This window comes from Uranotaenia lowii, chromosome 2 (assembly GCF_029784155.1).
Source record: "Uranotaenia lowii strain MFRU-FL chromosome 2, ASM2978415v1, whole genome shotgun sequence".
In the NCBI taxonomy this organism is placed as follows: Eukaryota; Metazoa; Arthropoda; class Insecta; order Diptera; family Culicidae; genus Uranotaenia; species Uranotaenia lowii.
In genome coordinates, this window is record NC_073692.1 from 197,531,088 (window position 1) to 197,558,549 (window position 27,462).

Here is a 27,462-nt window from a genome sequence, read left to right on the forward strand (position 1 = left end):
TAACACGATTGCATTCAATGCATTCTGAGTTTTTCAAGAAGTAAAAATTCTATAAAATATTTTTCCTGTTCAGGATTGAATGTTAGAAAGTGATCTGTTTTATTTCACTTATTGTACTTTTTTTCTAACTTCAACAACGATTTTTGTTTGTATTTCTATTCAAGTTGTTAACCGAATGTCATCCAAAACTCCATGGAAGTAAATTTTTGACAAGCCACTCAAACCGGAACGTCCCTTCCGTATTGACGCCGATCTGTTCAGCAATGTAGATGGAATAAAATCATCCATCGAATTGGCGTTGTTGAGTTACTCGTTTCGAACGGACTTGTGGAATTGCATTTTCACGGTTTTGTTGTTTTCCGCATAATTTCCATAGCTCGGACCAACGAAATCAGGCCAACCCTTCGCCGTTTCACGCTCGGCCATTTTGCATGGATTGGATTCGCTGATCGACTTCCAGCCGAGTGGGTTAAGCTCCCATGAATGAATGAATAATAGTGAGACGGCGGGGGTGTTTGGGTTGAGGTGATGTTGGCTTGATATTGTGTATGAATAACATGAATTATCCTGATGAATATACATGCGGTTTCTGGGAACCTTTAGTCGGTAGCTGTAGTGTGATGATGGGTGGAAATTTTGCGTAGCAATAGGTGCTCTGTTTTGGAAATCAGGCAGAAAATCCTGGGATCGATAATTTCACTCGACGAGGCTTCTGTTGCTTGCTTTCGAGGCGGTGAGCTGCTGATGTTGACTGTAAGTCTTGCTTATGTAGCACGAATTGGATTTGCCAGATTTTGGAATTAACTTGCTAATGAACTTTACGTTTGGTGAAAATAAATGGGTTTTTGTTGGGGTCGCCTATAAATTACGGTTCGCAACACGAGAGGCTGGAAGGATTAACAAAACTTTGCAGCTAATGTTAAAACACAAAAATGAGCCAGCAAGGTTTTTTTGTGTCATAGCTGGAAGATTTCTCCTTTCAATTTCCGTTCTAGGCAATTGGATATTTTCACATTTCACTGAACAATCTCGTTTCATATTTTAATGCAACTTTGTTAATGCTAATTTTTAACCTCCGCTTGAATTTATTCCAATTAGATTTCGTTCATTCGCGATTCAGTTGATTGATTACAAATTGAATGACATTATTTTCACTTGAATTGCTGATTTCTGTTATTATTGTGGGGTTCCAAAAAGTCCAACACTTGATTGATTTATGTTTTGTCACACATCCCGCGATCTTATTTTAACCCGCGACCCCGCGATAAAAATAACCTTCATAGGATTTCGACATACACTGAACATCAATTTTTGACGGTCGCCATAGAAAAAGAAAAAAAAATCACCGCGCAAAATTACACAATTTGTAGTAGATACAAATAATTCTGGTAGCTTAAAATTTTTAATTATTTTTAGGGGAACAAACTCAATTTCTTTCCAATGTAATTGAAATTTAAGTTATTCAATGCATACAATCTCTAGTGTCTAGATTTTCTATAACACAAAATTACCGATTTATCGGAACGAGCCCACCAAATGATCAAATTGTTTTATAAGTGTATCTTCTGTAAAAAATGATATCCAGACCAGTTCACCTATACAATACACACCGAAGGAAAGCCAGAACAAAAAAAAGGTAATTTACATCAATTGTCGGTAGTTAATTTTCCCCATTCAATTGCCCTCTTCCATTCAATTACTCTAAAGCTCCCCACAAAGCCACGAAAATCACTTCAGAGCGGCAACTTTCATCGTCCCTGGAGCAGGCTCATTCACACAGGATTCACAGGGACTGGGACCACCCACAGAAAAATTGAAGTGATTTACCGTTCAATCAATAAGAACGAAGGCCAAAATTCCTTTCCTTCCACCTCCCTTGGATCCAACCTAATGCTAATTAACGCAGGTGTGAACACAGCCAATCCATCTACATAGCTAGCCAACCCTCGAAGCCGGCTAATGGATGACCCCCCTCTTGGGTCGGGGACCGTGTGATTAATCCCTCCCACGCTACTATTCCCCCGGGCTAGCCACTCTTATTTTCTTATCAAACTGCGGTGGCGTCCCCTGTTGTTGGCTCACAGATATGTAAGTACCTTCACTTTCATTTATCTGTGTTGGCCACTCGACGATGGAGAGAGGACGATCCCAGTTTTTTTTTCTTGTTGAATAACTTTTTTTCTGAGCCTGCCCAGCTCGATTGAGCGCTCGCCTACAGGTATCCATCCCACTTGAACGGGATTGCAGCTCTTCAGAAATTTTTGAAGAAAGGTCTATTCATGTTTTTCGGACGGACTAAACAGTAAAATGAGAAAATATCCTTTTGAATGTTTTTTTTTGAGTAAACGATAAATCTTGCTTCACCCAACAACCTAAAATCACAAATTCGTATCTGGCATGAATTAAGGTAATTTGTGAGGGGTGGAAAAACCATCGTTTTTTTTTTTCTTCCAAACCCTCGTAAGAAATGAACACTTTTCAATTTATGTAATGAAGGAAAGAGTGTGAGAATTGAAAAAAGGCCAATTTTGAAAGATACTCCCACTGAACATATATAATGCAATTACCTTTTTTTCGTTTTTCTCCGCCCATCATGAGCTAATTTTACAATTTAAACGTTTCAAAAATTTTTGATCGTCATGCCTTATTATGCTATTATTAATAAAGGGCGGTTATGGTTTAAACCTCCTCCCCCCTCCCCCCTCCTCATGAGGGTTCAAAAATGTCAAGATAAATGTTCTCCTTTAAACTCAAAATTTAAATTTCTATTCAAATTTTGATGAACGACTAAAGTGAATCAGAGTTACAATCTCGACTCAGAACTAAGGCCAAAACCTCGAAATCTTATCTCAGGTCCACATAATATTACAGTATTACAGTTTTTCAAAAATATCCCGAATGTTTTCACTTTATCTGCAAAATCAAGGAGAAATTTAAATTGTGTGATCACAATTATGTATTTTGGGTTCAAAACATTTTTTGAGCTAATTTCATCTAAATAAACTGGTTAATGTGTTTCGAAGAAAAAAAACAATGTTTTGAGTAGTTTTCTTCTTGATTTTAATAGAAGAACTCGCAAATTTGGGTTGTAAATAAGGTTATTAGATATATTTTATCCCGGATTTGTCCTGCCTGGATAAGTGCGGAAAATATTTGATAAGTTTAAGGTTAAATTGTTTCTGATGTTCTAGTTTCTATAATATTCTATAAATTTTTTGCTTGTAGTCTAATTGTGAAATCTGTGTCCAGTTTATTTTTCTGGATCCGATTTACACTTTGGTTCACATTGGGACAGAATCCTGATTGGAATCTTCGTTCTGCATTTGCAACTAAAAAAAAGATTAATTTTCCATGTTCGAAACTCATCATTCCAGAATATTAAATGACAATATTTAAAATTACAAACCATTTTTAAGATTTGGATTTGAAATTTTTACTCTTAATTCTTAGGCAGAATGGAAACTCAAAAAAGTTTCACAATGATGATTCAGAATTGAAATATCAGAGTTTCATCATTTGGAATTTGAATCACTAGTTTAACGAAAAACGATCGGAAAATAGAAAAATTAGTGATTAGATTTTTAAAACAAAGTGGCCTATTCAATGTCATCTAAACTGTAAAAACTACATTTTTTTAGAGGGTGAAATCAATAGGTTAATCCCTCATTAAATAAAACCTACAAAAAGAAAAACTAGTTGAATTACGAATAAAAAAATGAAAAAAGAATTATTATAGAAAACTAGCTGACCCGGTAAACTTCGTTTTACCTTCTTATGTATACATCGTAATAAATGTTTGATTTCATCTACACGCTCTTAAATTCATCGTGCTTGCAAATCGATTCTTATGGAAATCGTAACAAATAAAGTTGAATTTGTATTGGGACCACCTTCCATAAAAGTGAGAGTTCTTGAAACTATTATACAAACCATCTCTGACCCGAAAAACCCTCGGATACCAAATTTCACTTCATTACGACCGACCATTCATACGTACGTGATGTTGTTACAAAGAAAACGCCTCCATTTTTATATATAAGAAGATCAGAGATTCAAAAATACAAATAAGAGATCTCCGGTTAAGCAAATGCGCTTTTTGGCTCATATTTATTGAAAATTTTTGTTTGGAATTTAGATTCAGAAATCGATTCCAAATAAGGAATTGAAATTTTTTGTTAAGGTTCAAAATGCAGAATTCAGAATCAGAATGAAAATTCAAAATTGCAAAAAAAAATAATCTCAAACAGGTGGAAACCACCGTTATAAAATGGGATCTGAATTCATTTTCAAAATTGCTTTTTTTTTTGAAAAATATTAATTTTAATTCAATTTTTTTTCACAGGATTTTAAAAATGAAATTAATTATGAATGATAATTTTTTGTTGATAAAATAACTTTTACTTAATCTTCAGGTTCAGGAAAACTCAGCTGGAATAATATCCCAAGCAACCAAAAGTTCGGATATCGCTTAAGGAACGAACTAAAAAGTTCATATATAGCTGTTCAAAAGTTCTGTGGAACTTTTTTGCTGTTCAAAATGTTTTTTCGAGGTCCATGGAACTTCATTCTTCATCAAGTTCAGCCAATACTCAAAAAAAGCTTTAAAGTACTGTTTTGGTTTCTGTTTCTACTTTTTGGGAACTTTAAAAGTTTGTATGATGAAAAACAATCTACTTATTACGTACTTCTCATTTTTTTTCAAAATCAAGTAGCTATCAAGGGGTTGCAATCTTTTAGTACAGCTCAATAGTTCGTAAAAAATATCTGTTGTGCTTTTTTGTAAACTTGAAAGTTTTTAATTAGTTCCAACGGGCGTTCAAAAGCAACTTCGCATTATAGAAAGATTTAAAGGCTTAAATATACTTTTTTCGAACTTAAACATGTGTTTGCATAAATAAACACAATGTGAACTACACATTTTGTTCCCGAAGAACTTTTTAACAACTTGAAGGTGGGAATTAAGCAGAAATTAAGAACCTGAAAGTCATTTAAAAAAAAATTATCATATCGAGTAAAATCGTTGCCTACTCATGATGTTCATGTAGGGCAACAATTACGGATCTCGACTTTCAAGCGGTGATCTCGGATTCGAGGCTTGGTAAGAACATGTTTTTTTAAATGTAATGTGAGTTAGTAGAAATATGGTTGATTAATATGAATCAAATTAGCGGACTTAAGAAGGCAATTGAAGGAGCGAAAGAGTATTTTTTACATTTTTTAAGCTGCTTATAAAGTGGATTTTGAAGCTGGTTAGAAGTTGTTTGGCGATTTATGCGAACCTTTTGTCAACTTTCAAGTTCGTTTAACTACTTAAAAACTGAGCTCAAAAGAAGTAGTACATATAAGCATACTCGATTAAGCTGATCAAACCCGATAGAGGAATGTTATCCGAACTTTCGTTTGCTTGGGATAGTATTGGTTCAGTGTTTAACATTATTTATATTTTAGTTAAAGTATCAACAAAGATTTAAACTAAAATCGAGTTTACAAGAGTTGAAAATAAATCTGATTTGAACCTCAAACTTTTGACGTTTTATTAATAATATTTCGGATTATTAAAAAACAAATCAGAAACATTAACGTTTGTAGAAAAATCCAAAAGAATACTGCTTGGGATTAGTAGAACAAGGTCAATGTTCAAAAATTGTTCTCTTTTTTTATAAAGACCACACGTAGTGAATTAATCACCCGTTGTCTTAATAACAAAAAAATGGAACGTTGACGTGCAAAATTGACACAGTTTGGCATCACGATTTGAAAATAGTGCAGAATCTAATTGAATCTTTTGAACTATGCTCAGCTCTTGGTAAATTTGAGGGAACACCTGCAACTTAGAAAACACAACCTTTTTTTTTTAATTGTAAGAAAATGCAATTCTAAAACAAATTCTTCATCTGTATGTATGTTTTTCAAGCATTTTTTTTCAGCGGAATTCGATTTTACACGTTGAAAGTATTTCAATCTTTTATATTATTGACAATGCCGAAGACCCCAATAAAGCAAAAAAGGCAACAGATTTTTTTTAAAATTTGTATTAACATTTTCAAAGAAAAGTTTTCTATAAGAAATTAAAAATTTACAGAAATAATTTACATTCTTAAAACAAATCACTGGGAGAACTAAGTATGAAAACCTCTGTGATATTTTAAAGTGTAGCCATAAAAAAGATGTAAATTTTATGCATGGAGTTTCAACTTACAGGAAAACTAATGGCTTTTTATAGCAAGCAAATTTACTTTAAGTCAATTCAGAATTGCTGGGACATTTTCTTAGTCCTTTCTAATCCAATTAATTGTTTTTGTTTACAATTTTATCACTTCCACGGATAATAATTTTGGTCAAGCACTATTCCTTCTTATGGTTGTTGATGAGTTCTGATGAGGGTGGCGGTGCTTTATGGAGTTTGAGGCGACAAAAGGTCAAAAACTGAACTTTATCAGATCGCTTTTTCTATTTCTACTAATTAATAACTTAATTTTTGACTAAGATATCCGCAGTTTTTCAACTCATTATCTTGGATACTAAACGCACCATAGACATTAGACTTTCAAAAATCGAAAAAATTGTATGATGAAGAAATAAATATTCCAGAAGAGAATATTTTTTTCCTAAAATTCAAAGTACACCATATGAAAGCTTATGTTTATAGCTTTCATTTGAACCGTTTAAAATTTTTGCACACTAAATTGATCTATGATAAAAATGATTAAATAAACATTTTTTTAAATGTCAAAAACTTTAAAGCCTTGTCAAAAAAACCCCACATTGTCCCATACTCCGCTTTCGATATCTTGTCTTAGGTCCTTAAAATGGATTGAAAGAGTTGCCAGGCACCTTAAAGCACCTTTTTTAGAGAGCTATATTCAAATAAAGCTGAAAATATCCTGAAAATGGGTAATTTTTACCCTTTAATGAGTAATAATTGAATTAAGTTGTGGTTGGTTTGTCAAAAAAAAGATCTATTCTCATTATTAATCAATTATTTCACACATTTTTCTCTTGAGTTTCGATACTATTTATCATTTAATTATCAACCAGTCTAATAAACGGCATCCAAAGGAAATAAAAAGTAGGGTCGAAAATAACACCATCCATCTTACTTTATAAGTTGTTTTTAAACATTTTTTTTTATGAATTTGTCTAAAATTAGTAAAAATTTTAGGTTAGGTTTATGTTTTCGACCGGGAAGATGTTTTTGAATTATAATTTTTGGTTTTACGGTCTAAGATTTTAATCAAACAACTTTTTATTTGAAATACCCGACGTTTCGACCATTTTTTGTGGTCTTCCTCAAGAGAACTGGAAATTTATTTTAATCGGTATAATTAATTTTGAGCATTGTTAGTGAACTATTCTTAAATGTGTTATGAGTTACTTATCTGTCTGCTGTTATTGTCAATATCGTTTTTTTTTTCAACGGCTAGGTGTCCAGTATGTGCAGCTCTGTAGGGGTACTATTGTTATTACATTTGCAGTCATATTTTTGAATATAGATTCTTACAATTTGAACCGGATAAAAAAGATTGTTTTCCATCCTATGCTCGCACTTTAACGTACTTTTTGAATTATGAATTTTGTGTTATGTGGATAATCAATCCTAATCCACGTAACACAATATCCATAATTCAAAAAGTACGATAAAGTGTGACTATAGGAGATCGGATGAAAAACGATCTTTTCTATCCGGTCCAAATTGTAAGATTCTAAATTAAAAAAATATGACTGCAAATGTAATAACAATAATACCCCCACAGAGCCAGTGATGCCAACTGTTTTTCAGAAATGTCTGGAAGATTTAAAAAAAAATCTGGAAAAGTCTGGATGGCTAACTTTATAAGTGACGACCTTTTTTTTTTGTTCGCCAGATCGCAATATTGTAGTCTAGGAATCAATACTCATTATTTGAAAATAATCTATGTCTGAGTCTATGTGAACGAAAGCTTGAACAAGCTTAGACCCATTCAGCTGTCAAAATAACTTCTGTGTTCTGTGTTCTGCTTCACAGTTAATTAAGTGTTTTTCTATTAAGATTTTTTGAGCTTTTGGATTTCAATAGTATTTTTTTTTATTAATACGTTGAGCTTAAAGAAATTTCTGGACAAATCTGGATAATTTATGAAAAGTCTGGACCAGACAACATGAGGCCTGCATTTCTGGTTGACACATAAAAATCTGGAAGATTCCAGAAAAATCTGGAAGGTTGGCAACGCTGCACAGAGCTGCAAATACTGGAACCTAGCCCTTGAAAAATAAAAAACGATATTGACAATAACAGCAGACAGATAAGTGAGTTTACACATTTTAGAATAGTTCACTAACAATGCTCAAAATTAATTATATTAAAACAAACTTCCAGTTTCCTTGAGAAAGACCACAAAAACCGGTCGAAACGTCGGGTATTTCAAACAAAAAGTTGTTTGATTAAAATCTCAGACCGTAAAAAGCCAAAAATTCTTATTCAGAAACTAGTAAAAATAGTAATTTTCATACAAAATATTCAAAATTCACAAAATAGTCCAAAACCCCAAATAATACTTTTTGTAACCTCATTGTATGGAACTGGGGCTAGCGATGGAGTCGATGGAGGCGGAATTGATGTGAAATTTGTTTTTTGGTTTGGGGCTTTGGATGAGGAGTACTTATAGGCATCACCAGTGAGAATAATCTCTTTCGTGGAGATGCGGTACAAGTTTTCTAGTTGCCGGACATGATATTGGAAGCTATAGCGAAGATAAAGCTTGCGTCATTTAGAATTGGAACAAACTTTTGCTCATATTTTGCTAGCTTCCTCGAGCCTCGAGCCAATCGTCGGAGTGGAACTGTTGACCGGAAACTGTGTGGTATGATTTTAAAGACAATTGAGAGGAATTCCAATCTGTCGGACCGTGATCTCGCCAGAAAATTCGGTGCTACCCATAGTAACGTGAGGAGAATTCGACTTCGGGAAGGAATCAAGTCGTATCGAGCAAGCAAACAGTCAAATCGAAAAAAACAGAATAGTGTGGCCAAAATCCGTGCTCGGAACCAATACCACTGGCTGACCAAGTGCGACGGATGTCTTCTGATGGACGATGAAACCTATGTCGAAGCTGACTTCGGGCAAATCCAGGGTCAAAACACTTTACTTGGTAACGGCTCGGGGGGATGTTCCAGCCATGATTTGGCAGGGCATTTGCTGCTGTGGCAACAGAACAAAAGTTTTCGTTACAAATAAGACAATGACGTCGGAACTACTCCAAAAAATGAGTCTCCAAAAACGAATTTTGCCGTTCATTCGAACCCACGACCATCACGTAATGATTTGGCCAGGTTCTGTATGAAGAGAAAGGGGCTCGGTTTTTTTCTGAAAAACCTTAACCCACCTAACTGTCCCAGTTCTGCCCTATTGATGAATTCTGGGCAAACCATACCAGAATAATTTTTTTTATTGTTTTTCCTTTAAAGTGCAGTAAACAACCTTCATTTTTAGTAAAAAAATTTTTTTATTTTGTTTACATAACTCCGAGATAGACCCGCAATAATGCGTCCAGATTTAAGATGATCTATGCTTTATCTTCTCATAACAATTGAAGTTCATGTTTTGCTATTAGCAGTTGTGATTAAATTTGATTTCATAGTTAGATTTGAACAGAAGCCATTTCTATGACAATCTTAGAGATTAATATGAACAAGTCGAAACGGAATACTCTTTCCCTTAAAATAAAATCACACTTGTTGAGAATGGAACCCATCCTTATGGCTGTGATATTCTGTTGTTACATAAAGCGCGTATAGCGATAATACTTCTGATGTAGCCATCCGTGCCAACAATGGCTGAGCTTATTTATGTTTATTGATAATAACCGTGCTCCATTTCTGTTTTTCTTCTTTTTTCAGATTCAAAAACGTCTTCACTTTTGGCTCCCAGTAATACGGTATACATTGTTGTGTAGAAGAAGAACAACTCACTTTCGGCATCCAGCAGGACCCCAACTGTCGCGACTGTCGTTTCCTCGGGTAGTTGTTGTTTTTCGTTGATGCTGGTGTTGTTGTTGATGTTGATACAGATGTTCGTTCCGGGGGTCCCACAAACAGTGTACAAAGACACGCGCACGACGATTCATCTACACGACACAGACACGCACCCACACGCCCAAACTAAATAATCATCGGCTCGGCGTTTCGTCATGTGAGTACCTCCTTCCCAGCATAACAGTATGCAAAACGAGAAGATTCGTTTCGTTCATATTTCTTTGTTTCCACGTATCGTACGCGATGATGATCACTCATCATGGCCCCGGGATACACACAATCTCCTCCGGCGTTGTTTGAAAAATCGCTCACTTTGTTTACTTTTGCTGTGCCGATTTTTCTTCCTTAAGTATTTGCCTGCCTTCTGTTTGTGCAAAGGCCTGACTTTGCGAGTAACCCTTTGAGGGAGGGCGATTGTTCATGAACTTTAGAATGACTTCCTGAAACAAAATTTCACTTTATTAAACTTTTTGTTTCCATTGCAAATATTTTTTCTGTGCTCTTGTTTTAATTTAAAATAACACTAGAAAGACCATATCAATCTAAATGACAGGTTGGACACTTAACATTTCTTAAACATACTACTTTATAAAATTCTCAAAAATTAAACTTTTCGAATATTTTGAATCTCTGCAAATCTGTGAACATATTTCTTATTTCGCTATCTCTTTTAATCAGCGAAATAAATGTCACCATGGACACTCGGACCGTGACTAGTCAAAATAGCTTATAAAATTCACAGCCCTATAACATAAACAAAAAGAAACATTTTCGCACGCTTTTTGTTTTATTTGCAAGCTGCATTCAAAATTGTTAACCCTAGTGGATTTTTGATGTGTAGAAGTGTGTCTATCATTTAACAATTACGCATTTTCAAAATACAGTCTTGATGATTTATAGTATGTTATGTTGACCAACTATCATTAGTAATATGAATAATTTGTAAGATGATGTCTTCAATACGTATCATTTTATGAACTAATATTTAAAAAAAATGGCAATGAAACTTGTGGAAACCACTTAAATACCAAGTTGTGGTAACGGCCACTTACTCGAACGTGTGGTGGATGCACGAAAACCTACTGGCAGCGATGATTTGAGTGTCTATTTTAATAATTAAAAGTACATTCTAAAATTTTTGCACAATATTTTTTAATGTGTTTTGAGAAACAATTTTGAAACTTGGTCCACCCTATCCCGAGATGACCGGCTTTGAATATTGAGTGCGATTTTTTGAAAAGGTTCTTACTTTAAGTTAAGTTTACGGTACAAAACTAAAACATTATTTCTGAACAAATTACTTCCAAAATACCTATTGCTCATTATCTTTTAAATGAGGTTAGTTGATTTGCAATATGACCTAAGACGGCTGAGATATGAACGATCAAAATTTGCATGGTTTTCAGCGGGTGATCCCAAACTTTTGGTCGGCAGTGTATGTTATGACATTGACTGATCTTCTGGCAACCCCTACACTAAATTCACGCTATCTCAGTTGCTTTGAAAGTTCTGAAGATGGTCATTGCTAAGGTTGCCAAAATTTCTTCAGCTCGTATTCGGGCCGGACAAATCCGGGCCATTTTGTCTAAAAACCTCCAAACCTCCAAGCAAAATCCGGGCATTTGAATTTAAAATTTTCGACCAAAAATCCGGGCAAATTTGGTCAAAATCTAGGAATAATTCATTACGAAAGAAGAAAAATTTTGAAATATTATTTTTTTCATTAAAACTTATCAGCAGATTTTAAATCGTATTTTAGCCGGGTGGTCACTCATTCGGAAAACGCAGGAAATAGTCGGGAATTCCTCCAATAAATCGGGAATATTTTTCTCATCCCTTGAAATGCTCCAAAAAACAGAAATTTTTTGGTTGAATTTTTGCGGTCTTAAATATGTTAACTCCTCTTGAGCTTGCATCTACTTTTTTGTTTGAATGACGCGGAATGTCTTAGAAAAACTTCCGATTATATGCATATGGAGTCAAGTTAGAGGTTCGTCGTTTCCTTGAGAGAAAATTGTAAAAGATTAGTTTATATTGGGCTTGCCAGACACTTTCAGAAAAAAGCGTGACATATTTCATGAAAAAAGCGGGACATTTGGGAAACTTTTTAAAAAGCTTCATTGTATAGCCAAACTTATACGTATACATACCATCAACCAAAGTTTTTCGCGAACTAACACGTTATTTGAGAGGAAATATTTCAACTACATGTAAACGGCAGATTTAATACCGCGTATAAAACCTTTGTGTAGTTACAAATATATTTCAAATTTGTTTATAAATTTTAAAACTCAAGAAAACTTCTATCATTTTACATTTTGGAAAATTGAGTCTAAAAAAGTGGTTTAAAATTTTAGGCAATTTAAAAAAGATTCCAGCGAAAAATTAAGATCTATAATCATTATTACGCAACTTAAACAATATTTTCTTCATACCAAAATTATTAACATTGAATTGAATAAACGTCCGTTCTTGGAGCACTGAATCAGAAACTTAATGTAATGCTAAGAACATTAGAGTTATTCAGTATTGTCTTTTATAAACTACTAGCTGACCCGGCAAACTTCGTTAAGCCTTTGAATTTCGCAAAAATAATGAACATGTAAATAAGCAGAAAATAGGTAAATAATTATTTACGCTCATGAAACTGGATTGTTACCTTCAAACGGAGTGAATCGACGCAGTTTTTTGACTATTTTCGTAATACTTTTGTCATATTATGGTTGTGCCTACCTCCAGGGGCAAAAATCTTCGAAGAAGATTGACTTCCAACAAAACTGGAAAGCGAATATCTTCTGGCATAAAGTTAAAAATCTATTTTCTTCCGTTTTACATTTTTTTTTTCATTTACAGAGGATCCTTGATACCGATATGTTCAATTTCTATTAACCCTAAGATAAGTGCCAAAAAGTGTTTTGTTGAAATGTGTCGTCATTTTAAGCAGTTTTGATCAACTGTCTTTCCTTTTTCGCCAAAACCATGTTTGAAATTTTCTTTACGTATAGGTACCAAACTTGTAGAAATGGCACAACACTTTTCATGGTATGGAATTTCGCGATTTTTTTTTATGCTGCAAATATATAAATATCAACAAATTTTCATATACCATTCTGTTTTTCGTTATCTTTCATGCATTTGATATGTTCTCAATATTAGATAATCTCCTCTTAATTTTTGAAATCATCTTTTTTATATCGACTTTAACTTTATCATATTTATCGAGAAATGGATGCTTAAGCACTGAACAAAGAAAATTAGAACATTCAATATATGTGTATGTACATGGAATTTTTATTCACAGCAATTTCAAATCAAACGGTTATGAAATCTTTTTTTACTTTGAGATCTTGAATTCAAAATCTGAAATGAAATTCAAAAAAGTCATTGCAAATCTAATTCAGATTTCATTATCTATGTTTTGGATCTTGAATCATATTTTTGTCGAGACTAAAATTTTTATTTTCAAGCTTCTTGTATTTGAAGATGTTATTGAACCAATTATCTGTTCTTGATCTGTTCAAATTATGAATTTTATTTTTACAAAGTCAACCCTATTTATATCCTTAATTTTGTTTAGTTTTTTAGCACCTTAGTATGAAAGGAAGAAGTGGATAGTATCTAACATTTCCTTGGTTTTCTGATGAAATTCACATAGAATTACAAAGTTAATATCATTCTATTCTCGAACTAACTCATTACATTCTTGACGTTTACAAAAACCAAGTAAATCAATTTATGGTCGTCTTTTTCTATTAATTAAAAAATATACGTTCTCTTGATGTCATACCATAAATATGAACAGAAGATTCTGTAATGGAATATTTCATTGTTATCTGTTCAGTTGTTTTGGATATGTCAAAACTTCCACAGTCATACGTAGAATATTATTTTTCTTGAATAATATGACAGTCTTTCATTTTACCGGAAAATAAACAAAACAAAATAACGGAGTAAATAAAAGAGATCAGAATTTTTCCCGCGCGTATCCTGGTCAGGCAAATTTATTCTATCTTAAAACCTAACAATATCCGGGCATTCGATTTCAAAATTGTCAATCAAAAATCCGGGCAATACCAGGCAAATTTGGGCTAAATTCAGAAACTACTCAAAAAAAAAAAATAAAACGAAAAGCACTTTACTAAATTTTTTTCTTCGAAACGCATCAGAAATTTTGGAAGATGCCTTAGAAGAATCAGACAATTTTGAATCGTATTTAAAGCATCCAGAAACCGTGCATGATTATTATGTTAAAAATTGCTCAACAAATTTCGTTTTAGTACGCAAAATTTAAAAAAAAATTAACTTAATAAGAGATTTTTTTTTTGGCAAATGAAATGATTAAATACGTAAAATTCGGGTTTTTTTTTATCAAAATCCGGACAACCGGGCTGGATGACTTGACCGGGCCCTTTAAATTTTGTTTTATCAATTACCCGGTCAAGTCCGGGTAAAACCGGGCAATCCGGCTAGCTTTGGGTAAATTAGCTTAAAACATGTTAAAGTTGCCTTGATGTTGAAGAAAAAATGACAATTTTCGAAAATAAGTATACTCCATGCCGGTTTATTGCGTTCTTTTTTTTTTCACCCCATACGGAAGGTGAACAATTACATCCAAGTATCCATTTTACTGGTGCCACGTGAAAAGTAACACTTACAACGAAAATGGGCGCCAAAATTTCCTATAGAGAGATGGATTCACATCAGTAAGCCTTGATTGCTTTTGGCGCCTTCCTACTCTGGGAGGTTCGAATGAAAAAAAAATTGAAATTGGGTGCCATGACTTTTATTTGATACGAATAAAAACTAAAAATTAATTTTCAAATTCCACAAAAACATTTTCGAAATTATCTCTTCGTTGTGTTATTCTTCGCGTGAAGACGAACACAACAAAAAAAATTGCATGCAAATCGGATGATCCAGTGAAGAGTTTTGCGTGTTCGCACATTTCTGTATGGCCTGTCTCTCTCCCTGTTTTATATATATAGAAGAAGATGAAAAATGCTGCTTATTTTGAAAAAAAAAAACGTATTTGCAAGATTTTCTGTGTAGAAGCAATGAATTCAAATTGAGCCTAAGTTTGATTTTTTCAAGTGTAAGTCAGTTAACTTTGTAGAAGTTTTCCAAGAAAAAAACGCGGAACATTTTAAGGAAAAAGCGGCACGGCGGGACATTCAACAAAAAAGCGGAACATGTCACGCTTTTGCGGAACGGATGGCAACCCTAGCTTTAGCTTATATGAATTCATTATAGCAAAAAGTGATTCCAAATCTTGGAGTATGAAAAATTTCACGATGACGTAGGTTAAACTTCACAGTACTTCGAATAAATTCTTTCTTTCACAGATTTCTTGAACTGTTGAATCTATGATAAAACGGTTCACCATGAAAAAGTTTTTCATGTGCGTTGATTAATGTTGAGTTTTGGGGCTTTGAATACTTAAATTTATGCTTGAGTTTAATATTTGGAACTTTCAGTGAACTTTATTGCACATATTTGACACCGTTAAAAAATATAAAGTAAGGAAACATTTCCATATGGCATATTATGGGGAAAGCATTCCAAAATTTGGTATCGTTGTGCTTGCATAGTTCAAATCAACGAGAAACACAGAACTCGATTTCTTGCGTAAATTCACTTTTGTTTGTTATTTGAGTTCACTTATGTGCTATTAATTTGAATCGTTAAATGATCTTCGAATTGAGCCATTTTAATAGAATCAATTTTACTACAATGCACATTTTTTTACTTTCCGCTTTGTTTTAAATAGCTTTATTGTTAGAAAACATTGAGTTTCAGATGGGAAATTACTGATTCTTTCTTATATTATCACTGCTTTGAAAAATTTCTGCGAATACTCAAAACGGACCTCATTTTAATTGATACCAAAATTTGTGCATTTTCTTATTTCGGTTTAGTTTTTCAAACGTTATAATTGATTTTGAAACTGGTTTTCTTGTGAAGATATGAATATGCGAAGAATTGGAACTGGTCACAGAGAGATTTTTAAAATATGAAGTCAGTAGTATTTCATGACAATTTGTTCACTAAACCATAAAACCAAAGCACTTAAATAAGCTTGCTTTAATATTTCTTTCATGGGCTATAATTTTTGCCCTTAGCAAAACATTGATAGTTAAATCACTAATTAAAAGTAGAAAGGTTTAATACAGCTGTTGTGATTGATTTTTTTTAGTTCATATGAATCGGGAATTTCATGAGTCCATGCGGAAAAAAATCGAAAAAAATGAGTGGCCACCCTGTATTTTAGGCTTGTGATCCTGATTATTTTTATGAAATTTCCAAAAAAAAATCGTTTTGGGCGCATAAATTAAAAAAAAAATTACAGCAGAATTTGTTTTGTTTTTTTGTTGATTCAGGCTTTTTTCATCGAAATTCGGGCAACCGTGCCAAGCTGGTGTTTTCCCAAATTTTGTGTTAAAAATCCGGGCAATCTGGCTAGCTTAGCCATGGCAAGTGTTGAAAATAATTACTTGGCAGGAATAAAAGCATAAGCAAATTTTACAATCAGGCCCGTAAGAAGGATCCCCCCATGGGTTGCTTCATAATTCAAATTTGGCTAAAATTCACAATACATAAGAACATAAGATTTTTAAAACCATTTCCTTATTCATGATTACCACACAGACTAAAACAAAAAATAATAAATTTACTGATAAAATAAATAAATATAAAAAAAGCGTATCACGTTGAAAGTTTCAAATCAACGCTATTTTCGGTAAGTCATTGATAATTTTTCAAAATGATGTTCCTTATTTTGAACTAGGAATTTGCTTCAAAATAATTTCTAAGCAGTATAGTTTTTAAATAAAATAAATATTTCCAAAACACAAATTTAAAAAAATATTCTGAATTCTAAAATAAATGTCAGATCAGGTCAAAAATTAACGATCTTCAGAAAATGATAATAGTTGTTATTTATTATTATTCATCTTAATTTATTTCTCCTTTCTTCGTTTTCAACTGAAGGATTAGTTGAAAAATTCCGCTGCAGTATTTTGAATACGAATAAAAAATATTAATCGTGATTTGAAATGTGATATTTCGATTAGAAAAAAATCCATTTTGAACATACGAGAATTTATTCATATTTATCATATTATACATATACGATTTAATTTAATTTTATAAAAAGAAGAATATAAAGAGAAGAATAAATATGAAAAATGATCCAGTTATCAAAATAAAAGGCGTAAAAAGTTCATTTTGAACTTCAAAATAATAACTTTGAAAAGTCGAAATCCGTGAATTTTAATAACCAGAATCAATAGTTTATAATCTAAAAAACACATTCCTGTCGATTTTTCTAGGTTTTTCGATCTCGCAGAAGAATAAAGAGAGTTTCAAAATCTGCAGTATAAGTTTTTCTCATGGCGTAGTTCGGTCTGGTTGAAGCTAGGCAATATATTTATAATACATCATATTCAATTATACTGATAAATTGATACTGTGATTTCGTGAAATATATAAAAACTGATTAAAAAATAGAAATTATAAATTCCAATTTGGCTGGAAATATGAAGCAAAAAGCCAATACAAATTTTGTTAAATTTGCGCATTAAAATTTTGTTTTGAAGTTGCTACTTTGAATCTTTTTTCGAACTTTTTTTTAATTCCTTAATTTCCTTAATTAAAAAATCATGATCGATTTATAAAACATGATTCTTATACATTTTGAATCGCAAGCTTTTAAGTTTTAAGTTTTGAGCTTTTGTCACTTGCAATGAAATATTGAGTCCTGAAAGAACAGAAGATTGAAACTAATTTTTCTCATTGAAAGTTTAGATTCAATGGCTTATGTTTTCAGAACATAAAATTCAGAATTGAAAAACAAAGACAAATTTCTAAATCATTTTCTAAAAATTTAAATAGTTTTTTAAACTATGGTGATATTATTGAAAATTGAAAAAGAAAGCTGTACCTACTATAAAATCCGGTAAATTCATTTGAAAATTGAAATAAAATTTTAAGATGAAATACATACGTTTTTTTAACATTTGACAATGTTATTCATTTAACAATGAATAAGTACGTCTTACTATTATAAAAACTTATTTATATCATTTAATTTATAACTAAAGAGAACACCATTTTGGTGCTATGTTTTAATGATTTATTTGGTAGATTTTAGCGTCCTGGTTTTGATGATATGGAGTTTTAAAACGTATCCGTTTTAAGTGAAATCAATCATTGATAACTGATTAACTAACATACCTACATTTAAAAACAAATCTGATTCTGATTTTTCTGACTTCATTCAATTAAGTTAGAATTTTTTGATGATGATTATGATGATGCATGAACTTAAAATGTTAAATTCAATGGGACATCTAATCACTGCAGAATGTTTAAATTTTTGCTTTGCAAATATCTAAAACTCAGCATAGTTTCTACTTCTTTAAAAATAAGAAACAAAAACAAAACTTCTATAACTTTTTTTGCAAAACTCAAAATTACTTGAAGTGTTGAGACAATTTGACGATTGATTAAAACTTATATCTTGAATTGTTAGTTTTTTTTTTAAAGTTTCGTCAAAAAAGAGCAGACATTTCATAAATCACTTTAACCTATTTCCAAAAGTTATTTCAGCAACAAAAATTGATAGATAAATGGCATATTGAGATTCAGGACACCCAAATTTATCGAAATTACTTTCTAAATTTATTGCACCTCAGAGATTTTGTGGCCTTGTGTAATTTATCAAAACCTTTCTTTTTAAATGTAATTTTGAGCAATTAGAAGAACAATAAACACAAAATAAAATTTAAACTTCAATTGATTTCTTGAAGAATATTTCATATCGGCATAATATTTGAAATAAAATTAAAGTTTTTTTTTCAAAAATTTTAGTAGGCCTAATAAAGTAAAGGATATATGACTTAAGATTTTTTTTTTGAAAATTCTGTTGACTTTCGTAAGATGCCTATTACATGGCTTCCAAATTGCTGATGTATAAAATTAGTATTTGATGGGTTAATTTTGAAGTTAAAATGGTTCGTTTCAAACTACGTTCTTGTTAAATTAACCCATTCTTAAGGCGAGGTTGGGTTTTTGTATTTCAAATTTTGAGTTTCAATACAAATGTGTGTTTGAATTGAAATCCGTAATTTACAAATAAAAACCGTTTTCAATTCGTGAACGTCATATATTGTCGTAAAATGAAATGAATCATGCTTAAGGTGATTTAAGAGTAAATTCTGAACCAAATTTTGGACTTGCTCATTACAACTTATTTTTTAACACCTTTTACTACGGTCAAAAATTTATAAATTTGGGAGAAGGGGGGGGGGTTTAGTCCTTCCATAGCACTTTTATAAACCTCACAAAGGTGATATCCTTATTTTGATTGGATTTGGAATCGTGTCATAATAAGAAAATTGTGAAGGAGTGGTAATAGGGCAGTAAAGATTTGAGTAAATTTGAAGGAATATCCAGTAAAAAAAGAACATTATCGAAAAAATCCTTCATTTGGGAAAGGGAAGGTTCGTAGTTCATAGTTCTTGATGCACTTTTTTATTAGACGCTCTATCAAAAACCACTTAACAGAAGGTCATAAAATTTCGCACATGAAAATATTACATTGCTGGGTAGTTTCTCTAAATATTCGATCAATTTTCATGATGGAGTCAAAAGTTATCTACAAAACAAAGTTTTGTATTTGTTTCGTATACATTCAAAGGCAGTTATTTTGAAAAACCTTCTACGAAAAACGTTAAAAGGACTTCACAAGCATTAACGTATCGAAATTTCTGTATTTTTGCTATTTTATGGGCAATATTCTCTGCAGAACCATTCAAGGGTTCAAGCAACCGGCATGCGTACAGCAGCAGCAGCGGGGAATGGCATATTTCACATACATGCGATATTGTATGGCAAATAAAGACACAACTCTTCCTTATCCTTTCGCTTCCAGAAGAGGTTTTCTGGCTCTCTTCTCCTCCGTTAGAGCACCCGGATTCTTTTGGTGTCTTAAGCAGCAACATCACCGGAGTAGGGCTTCCAGTACACGACAAAGTTTCATCTTGGGCTCAATTTTTCCTTGCCGGTGTGTCATCTTGCTAGGGAACTGTGTGTTATGCCATTCCGCGTTTTGACGGCATTGTTAGTTTCATGTCCGGGATTTTTTTTTCTTCCTCCGTTTCGTTTTGCTGTTTGGGAAGAGAGGTTGAGCCAGGGTGTCAGTTTCCTCGAGATTGTCGGAACCATACTTGGGGAATCTATGAAATGGGGAAATAAGCTTTGGAGTCGTTTCATTCAGCAGCTAGCAAAGCCTAATCCTTTCTTATGATGATACATCTAACGATTTAATGGAATCCTCGGATGAAGGGTGCAATCTGAAAAATAAACAATGGGATAATTAGAATGAGGCGTTTACAATTTTAGTCATAAACATTCAAAAACAAAATAAACTCATACATACTGGACGTAAGCAGCTCATACATAATAATATTTTGGTATGTTGAAATTTCGATTAGTATTTTAAGTTATATTGAACAATATAATTAGTATCGCCCTTTTATCTGATGACTTTTTACCGTGCAGTACTTTTCATCCCACAAAAAGAAAGGATTCATTCTTGTGGCAGCCCCATTTCATTGAACCGTAAAAGTCTCAAGCTTCGTCAAACAAAATGCTCAAACAGCGCGGGCAAAGTCAATTCGCAATGTTTTCTACAAACAAGAAACAATCGCGGCTGATGGTCTTTCACACTTGAAAAGTGTGTTTCTCAGTGTAGACAGCAAGACGAGAAAGGCGCGTATATGGGTGCCTACTGGGAAAGAAGAACAGGAAGAAAATTCGCTAAGGCGTGTGAAAATCAAATAATGAGATTTGTTCCAGCCGCACGAGTTTCACTTCACACCCGAACGCATATAATATCACAAAAAGGCAAAACATCATCTCCGCTGCCAAACAAGGAGGAACCGTTTTGATGGTTTTATGTATCGAAAAGATGCTGGAAATTGATCAAAGGTGAAACGGAGTATGATTCAATTTAGAGGTTTCTGATTAAATATAGATATTGAAGGATTCTATGATTTTCATTGAAATTTTTTTATAATTTATTAATCTCGATAAATAATTTATGAATTAAGATTATTCACCGTGAATTTTTGTTTGAAAGTAATTTTTACGGCCTTATCGGTGAATGTTATGTTCACATAGTGAGAACATTTTAAGATTTGAAAATTATAGATTATAGAAGAAGATTATAAGAAAATTACAGGTGTTGAAAATGAGCGGGTAGAAATTTTTAAGAAGAATTTTCACCACATACTTAACTTTTGTTGAAGTACGGATCAACTATTATGAAATGTTAGAGTCTAACACAACACAATGTCCGTGCAGAGTACAGAGTTTCGGTATTAAGAGTTGATGAAACTGTGCTAATCTGGTGATTCTTTACCTATCTAGTTGACTTTGTGAAAGAGCTCATGTAAGGGAAAGTCGTGTAAGACGGACACTTTTAATGTTTCGAAAATTACAATGTTTGGCACAAATCTAGTGATGGAAATATGTTTGCTCAAGTGTATCAACACTTTCAAGAACCTTTTTTTTACATCAAGCAAGGTCTCGTAATAGTAAAAAAAAACAAACTAAAACTAAACAAGAGGACCCACTATTTGCTGTAATTTTCTCTACTGAGAGAATAGTTCATAACTGGCTTCTCGTTAACCATCTGATGTAACATCAGCAAACTTCATTCAAAGGGGTTGAGCCACAAACGTTTTGATAAAAAAATGTTGCTAAGGTGGGTAATACAAATACCTAAGTTTTTCCATGTATTTGAATTTTTCATCGATTTGATCCTCGAAATGCTTCAAAAGACTTTAGCAAGAGCCATCGGCGGTTGAAAAGCAACTAAAAGTCCCATAAAACAGGTACAAAAACGCTTACTCAGCCCCATCATTGATGTGAAGTGGGCTCTATGCAGCTCAAAATTTAAGTTCTTATTGATACTTTCAAGTTTCAAAACAAGTCTTAATGATCTTCTATTCAGCTTCCATCGGCCTCTTAATTCAGCTTCCAGAAAAATGCAAAATGAGCAAAAAATCTCTCTCTATCTCAACTGAACTCTTGGCTCCGATTCATATCACCTTCTCTTGATTATTTACTGTGTTGTGTACCGGTGCCGTCATGATGCCACGCGCCGGATTCCAAACTCGACAAATTGCTCAATTGCTTCTTTCCTACATTTCCTACCTATATCGCATCAGAATGGTCACCAAGTTACTAAATTACTTATTGAAAAAAAATTGCCCGGCTTGGGGATCGAAACGTACATATTAATCACTTTTGCAACTTTCAAGTTCATTAATGAGTACATAAAGTTCACTAAAGGGAATTGGGCAGTTGATTCTCTTTGTCAGCCAAAATGTAACTTTCAATGCCTTCATTCAAATAAATATGTGACTTTTGGTAGCTTGGGTATAAAATACAGAATTCCGAAAACCACCCTGTTTCGCTTCTGGATTCGGGCCAGTTGATTTCATTTTGATTTAAAAATTTTATCAAGTACTTAGCTTACAAAATTGCAATTTTGCAATTTTTTGCAATTTTTCCGTCAATATTTACTTTTTCTACGCAGTGTCTGATTTACCCGACCATTTCTAGAAAGTATAATTCCCAAGCATGTTTTAGATTGTTATAAAAGCAGTATTGATGATGAAAATTTACTAATGCCAATAGTTAATGCGATAGCAAACAACCTAAACTGCTCATCTACATGAATACTGCGATGAAAAAAGTAATATCTTATTTTCTGTTGCGATTCTACCTTAGGGTGTCCGTCTTACTCGACTTTCGCCTACATACAGTTGCTTTAATAAAATAATTATGGGAAGAGCAGCGCACAAACTTCCAACTTTGACAGAATTCCATTTCTCTCACAGTTATATTTTTTTTATGAAACTTTCACAAAAACTAGATAAAATTATAAACTCTTCATTCAATGAGTTTTGAATATTTTGTCTGCACTAAGAAAAGAGATACAATTATTTTAGTAATAGTAGGGAAAATGAATTTTATTCTTTATTTTGAATACTTCAAAAATGTTTTTTTGCAAAATTCATTTTAAACCTGTGTAAAACCTGAAACTTTTCCAAATAAATTCGTATTTTATGTTCCTTCATCAAATCCATTAACCGGAATTCGCATTTCACTTTCATGTCCTGTTTCAAATGGCTTTTTATCTTGATTTTAGATGCTTCTGTTTGAGTTTTATTTTTGATATGTTCCAACCTGAATTTTTCATGCAGTATTTACAAATCCATAAAGTCAACTTGATGAGAATTTTATTTTCAATCTCCAACATTTTTGGGTCGTGGGTCGTTCGCAAAATAACTGCTTCGAGGAAATTTCATGTGTGGCAGGGTGGCCAGCGAACCGGAAAAACCGACAATTTAAAATGAAATCGGGAAAACCGGGAAAAAACCTGTAATTTCGAATCAAAACCGGGAAAATTATGTATGGATCTTTTCCCTATAATTAAGCCAATTGAATTTTAAAGTTCATTCACTTCATCATGACTAGTTTTTCTAAGAAGCTGGAAAAAGTAGAAATTCAAATTACATGGAGGGAAAAGTCAGTTTCTTCAAAAATTGAGATTTTTAGCTCAGAAACAGAGCTCTTAAGTGTTATAATTTCAGTTTCAAAATGTTTTACGTTTTTTTAGAACAACGAAACGTCGTAAAAAACTTTCTCGAGCGTAAACTGTTTATTATCTTACGGATATTGACGCATGTCTTTAAAAATAATAAACTTTTTAAAAATGTATGTACCGAATATTTTGTACCATAGTGCACTTTCTTTACAAATCTCAGGAAAAAATAGACCTGAACATTAACAAATAAGTGAAAAGAAATGAAAAATATTGACCATATGGAGACTTCTAAGTATGAGATACGTTTCAAACGTTGAAAACAGATAGTTATTTTTACTAAGTTCACATTATTATACAAAATTAATGGTCTATTTTAGAAAAAAAGATTATGTTGAACCGAACCAATAAACAATGAGCTGAAATGAAATGAAAATATTGCCAAAGTCCGGGGATCAGGTTTGTAGAGTACGACCGAAATATCGAAAGAATTTTTAGGAAAAGACATAATAAAAAATTTATTCAACCAAAAACCGTATTCAAGACGAGAATCAAAATGAAATTGCTAGATGTTTAAGAAAAATAAGATTCAGCGGAATGTGTTTTCAGATCTGCAGAGTAAAAATAAAATTATAAATAACTATGAGTAGCAATTTATATCAAACTTGAGCGTAGCATCAGAAATTAGAATTTAATTTTACATAAATAAACTAAACTGAAATCCATCGTTCATAATTATATTTAAAATTTCAGATATCAGAAGGAAAAAAAAAATTCAGAATAAGGGCATAAAAATATGCTAATTTTAAGGATTTTCTTTAACAAAAAGCGAAGCTGTTGTCACTCTAATTCTTTAACATTCAAGTACATATAAAATCCTGATAAAGTTACTTATTTGTGTCCTCTTAAATCGGAAAAATCATAAAATATCAATCGGATAAACTTGGCAAAATTTTGTGAATTTGAAAATGGAAATCTCACTGGCCGCCCTGCTGTAGAATGTTGGTGATCTCCTGGCCGCAAATGTTGACCGCTTTTGTTGATTTTAGAATCATTATGAAGGTAATTTATTCTAGTTTCTCGATGTTTCGAAATACAGTCGATATGTTTTACCAGGCTATCAGAAATTAGTTCCGAATGAAAAAAAGTCCAGAAAAAATTATTTTTTTAAATGATATTGAAGGAACAACGAGATGAAATGTGATGAAAAGTTTTTCTGATTAAAATTGACCTTCCGCTCATTTTCAACATCTTTCACCTTATTCTAATCTTCTATCCGTCTATAATGTTTGAATTTTAATAAATTCTTTCTCACAGAATATAAAATTTCTCCGTGATAGCCAATAACATAATTATATGAAATAAATTTACGATGATTAACAGTGATCTTCATTACAAAAATATTTTTCGATAGATTTTTACTATTTTTAAAATATTTAAAACTTTTGACAGAGATTTGTGAGAGACTAAGTGTGTTCTATGAAAATAATAATAAAATTCACGGAGGAAAAACCTAAATTTGGGTTTTGAAAATCGATTCCATGAAATTGAGATACAGCGAAATATTGCATAAGTTAAATGTCTTATTTTACTGAAGAATTTTTTAGTGGAAGATCCGAGAATTTTTTTTATTTTCAATTTTTTTAAAATTAGAATAAATGCCCTACACAATGAATTGACCCGAACAGCTTTGGAAGGATAACATAAATTGAGATATTCGAGCATTCTCAGAAGGTATTTGAATATTCTTGAACAACATTTTACATCAATGGGCTGGAAAAAAAATAAAAGATTGATTTTGAAATATCCTGAATTCAATTGTCAAAAATATTTTAAATCTTATCTTTTGTTCATCCTTCTTAAAGTCCAAGTAAAAATTTGAGAACGCTTATTTATTTTTTAAATATTTTTTTTAATCTGAATTATTTAAATTGTTATTTTTTATTCGAGGTTGTTTCAAGTTTTTTTTTTAAGAAATCGAAGATATAAAAAAAGTAAAAAAAAAATTAAATTTCTGCATTCAGAAAAATCGAATTTATGAATTGTTTTCCTCAAACTGCATTACATAGACAAAACAGATAGCTCTGAAGAGTTATCAACGGCACAGACACATTTAAAATGATCATTCAGAACTTACTGATCGAACAACCAATTTTGAGTTCTGAAGGTATTTACCCTAAAATTTTTAAATTTGTAGTAGTTTGTTTGTTTTTTAAGTGTTAAAATAACTCACCTCTTTTTTGATATCTGTCCTTTATCCTAAGTTCAATGTTTTGTAACTTTTACGTTATCTTATTAAAAAAAATGGAATTATCAATATTTCGTTTTGATTTCTTCTTCGCAGGTAGAAAAATCAGTAGTTGTGTATTGGTAGATTACATTATATTATTGTTTGTTTTTTATATAACTCCTTTAATATTGAAAATATCGATTACAAATTTTTACACATGATAGCTGGCAAATAACGTCATCTTTTATTTGAAAAGTTACTTCTCAGAAGTATTCGGTTTCAATTCTAAAATTCTTGAATGTTCTGTATAGATTTGACATACATTTCCCTTTAAGAAAGGCTTATCAGACGGTTTTCAAAAAACGGAACATTTTGAGAAATAAGCGGGAAACTTTAAAAATTTGTTTGAAATGTATGTACACATATGAAAGTATGATTTTTTTCTCCTCTGAAAGTGCGGTCTCTTTTTTTTCGTATAAAATTCTTTGAATCGAGGAGAAAATTAAAGCTTTTCAATGCCCTTCCGTTGGTAAAAAAAATTCGGATGACACAAAAACGTTAAAACAACACTGACAAAACAAAATTTAAAAAAACATCATTTCCAGAAGTAAAAGATCAAAGAAATAACAAGCATTTTATTTGTGTGATGTGCAGTTTGAACAAAACAATTAAATCAAACGTAGGCAAACTTGTTTTTCAATTTGAAAACTTAGTTGAAAAAAAGCGTGACATTTCGAGTAAAAAGCAGGATGGCGGAACATTTTCCAAAAAAGCGGGACGTGTCCCGCTTTTGCGGGATAGATGGCAACAATTCAAAAACATAACTTTTGACTTATTGTCACCCCGCACGACGGTATTAAAATTTGTTCTTTAAAACAGAACAAAAATTTAGATTAGAACTTGAGATTTCTTATTTCGACCAGATTGAGGAACTTGATTCCTTATGTTGATCCTGTAAAGGGGTCCTAGATTAAATTTGTGAATTCCCACTGTGGATTTGAAATTTGGGTTCTGTTTAAAAATTTCTTCAATCTGATTTTCTGCTATTCAATTTCTTATTATGAATTCTTAATTTGTATCTTTGTATTATATAATGTGATGTAGGAATTGGTTTTGAATTTGTTGGTTTTGAATACGCTAAATTCTTCATTGACTTGTGATATTAGACTGAGTCGATTTGGGATAATTTTTAAATTTCTCATACCCTGGAGTTTTGATTCAAACCTCAACTATGTTTTTTTGCAGAATGTTTAAGTAGATAATGTTTACAAGAGTAAATGTGAACTTTTATGTTTGTATGGGATAATCAAATATTTTGTACTGATATATCAACATCATTTTCATCAACATCAAAAATTATGTTGATTTTTCAATATAAAATATTCAATTTTCCCATACACACCTAAAAGTTCAAATTTACTCATGTAAACGTAACTTAAAAATGCAAAAATTCATGGATGAGTTTTAAACCAAAATGTAGCTTCTAAGACCCAGTCTGTAGTGATATAGCTCTGTTGGCAAGTCTGTTACCTTCTGAGTTGATGTCATTGAATTCGCGCCAAAGAGTTGTACCGGAAAAGTTTTTCAATAACTGTGTACCAACTGC

General features: G+C 32.1%; 1 protein-coding gene across 1 annotated transcript in view; it reads left to right on the plus strand.

Annotated features, from left to right (window-relative positions):
* The window catches only part of LOC129742247 (tyrosine-protein phosphatase Lar), a 740,954-nt gene that overhangs the window by 67,081 nt on the left and 646,411 nt on the right, over positions 1-27,462 (plus strand). Inside the window, exon 2 of the mRNA XM_055734122.1 lies at positions 9,877-10,168. The gene's annotated coding sequence lies outside the window, so the exon portion shown is untranslated. The remainder of the gene's footprint in view (positions 1-9,876; positions 10,169-27,462) is intronic.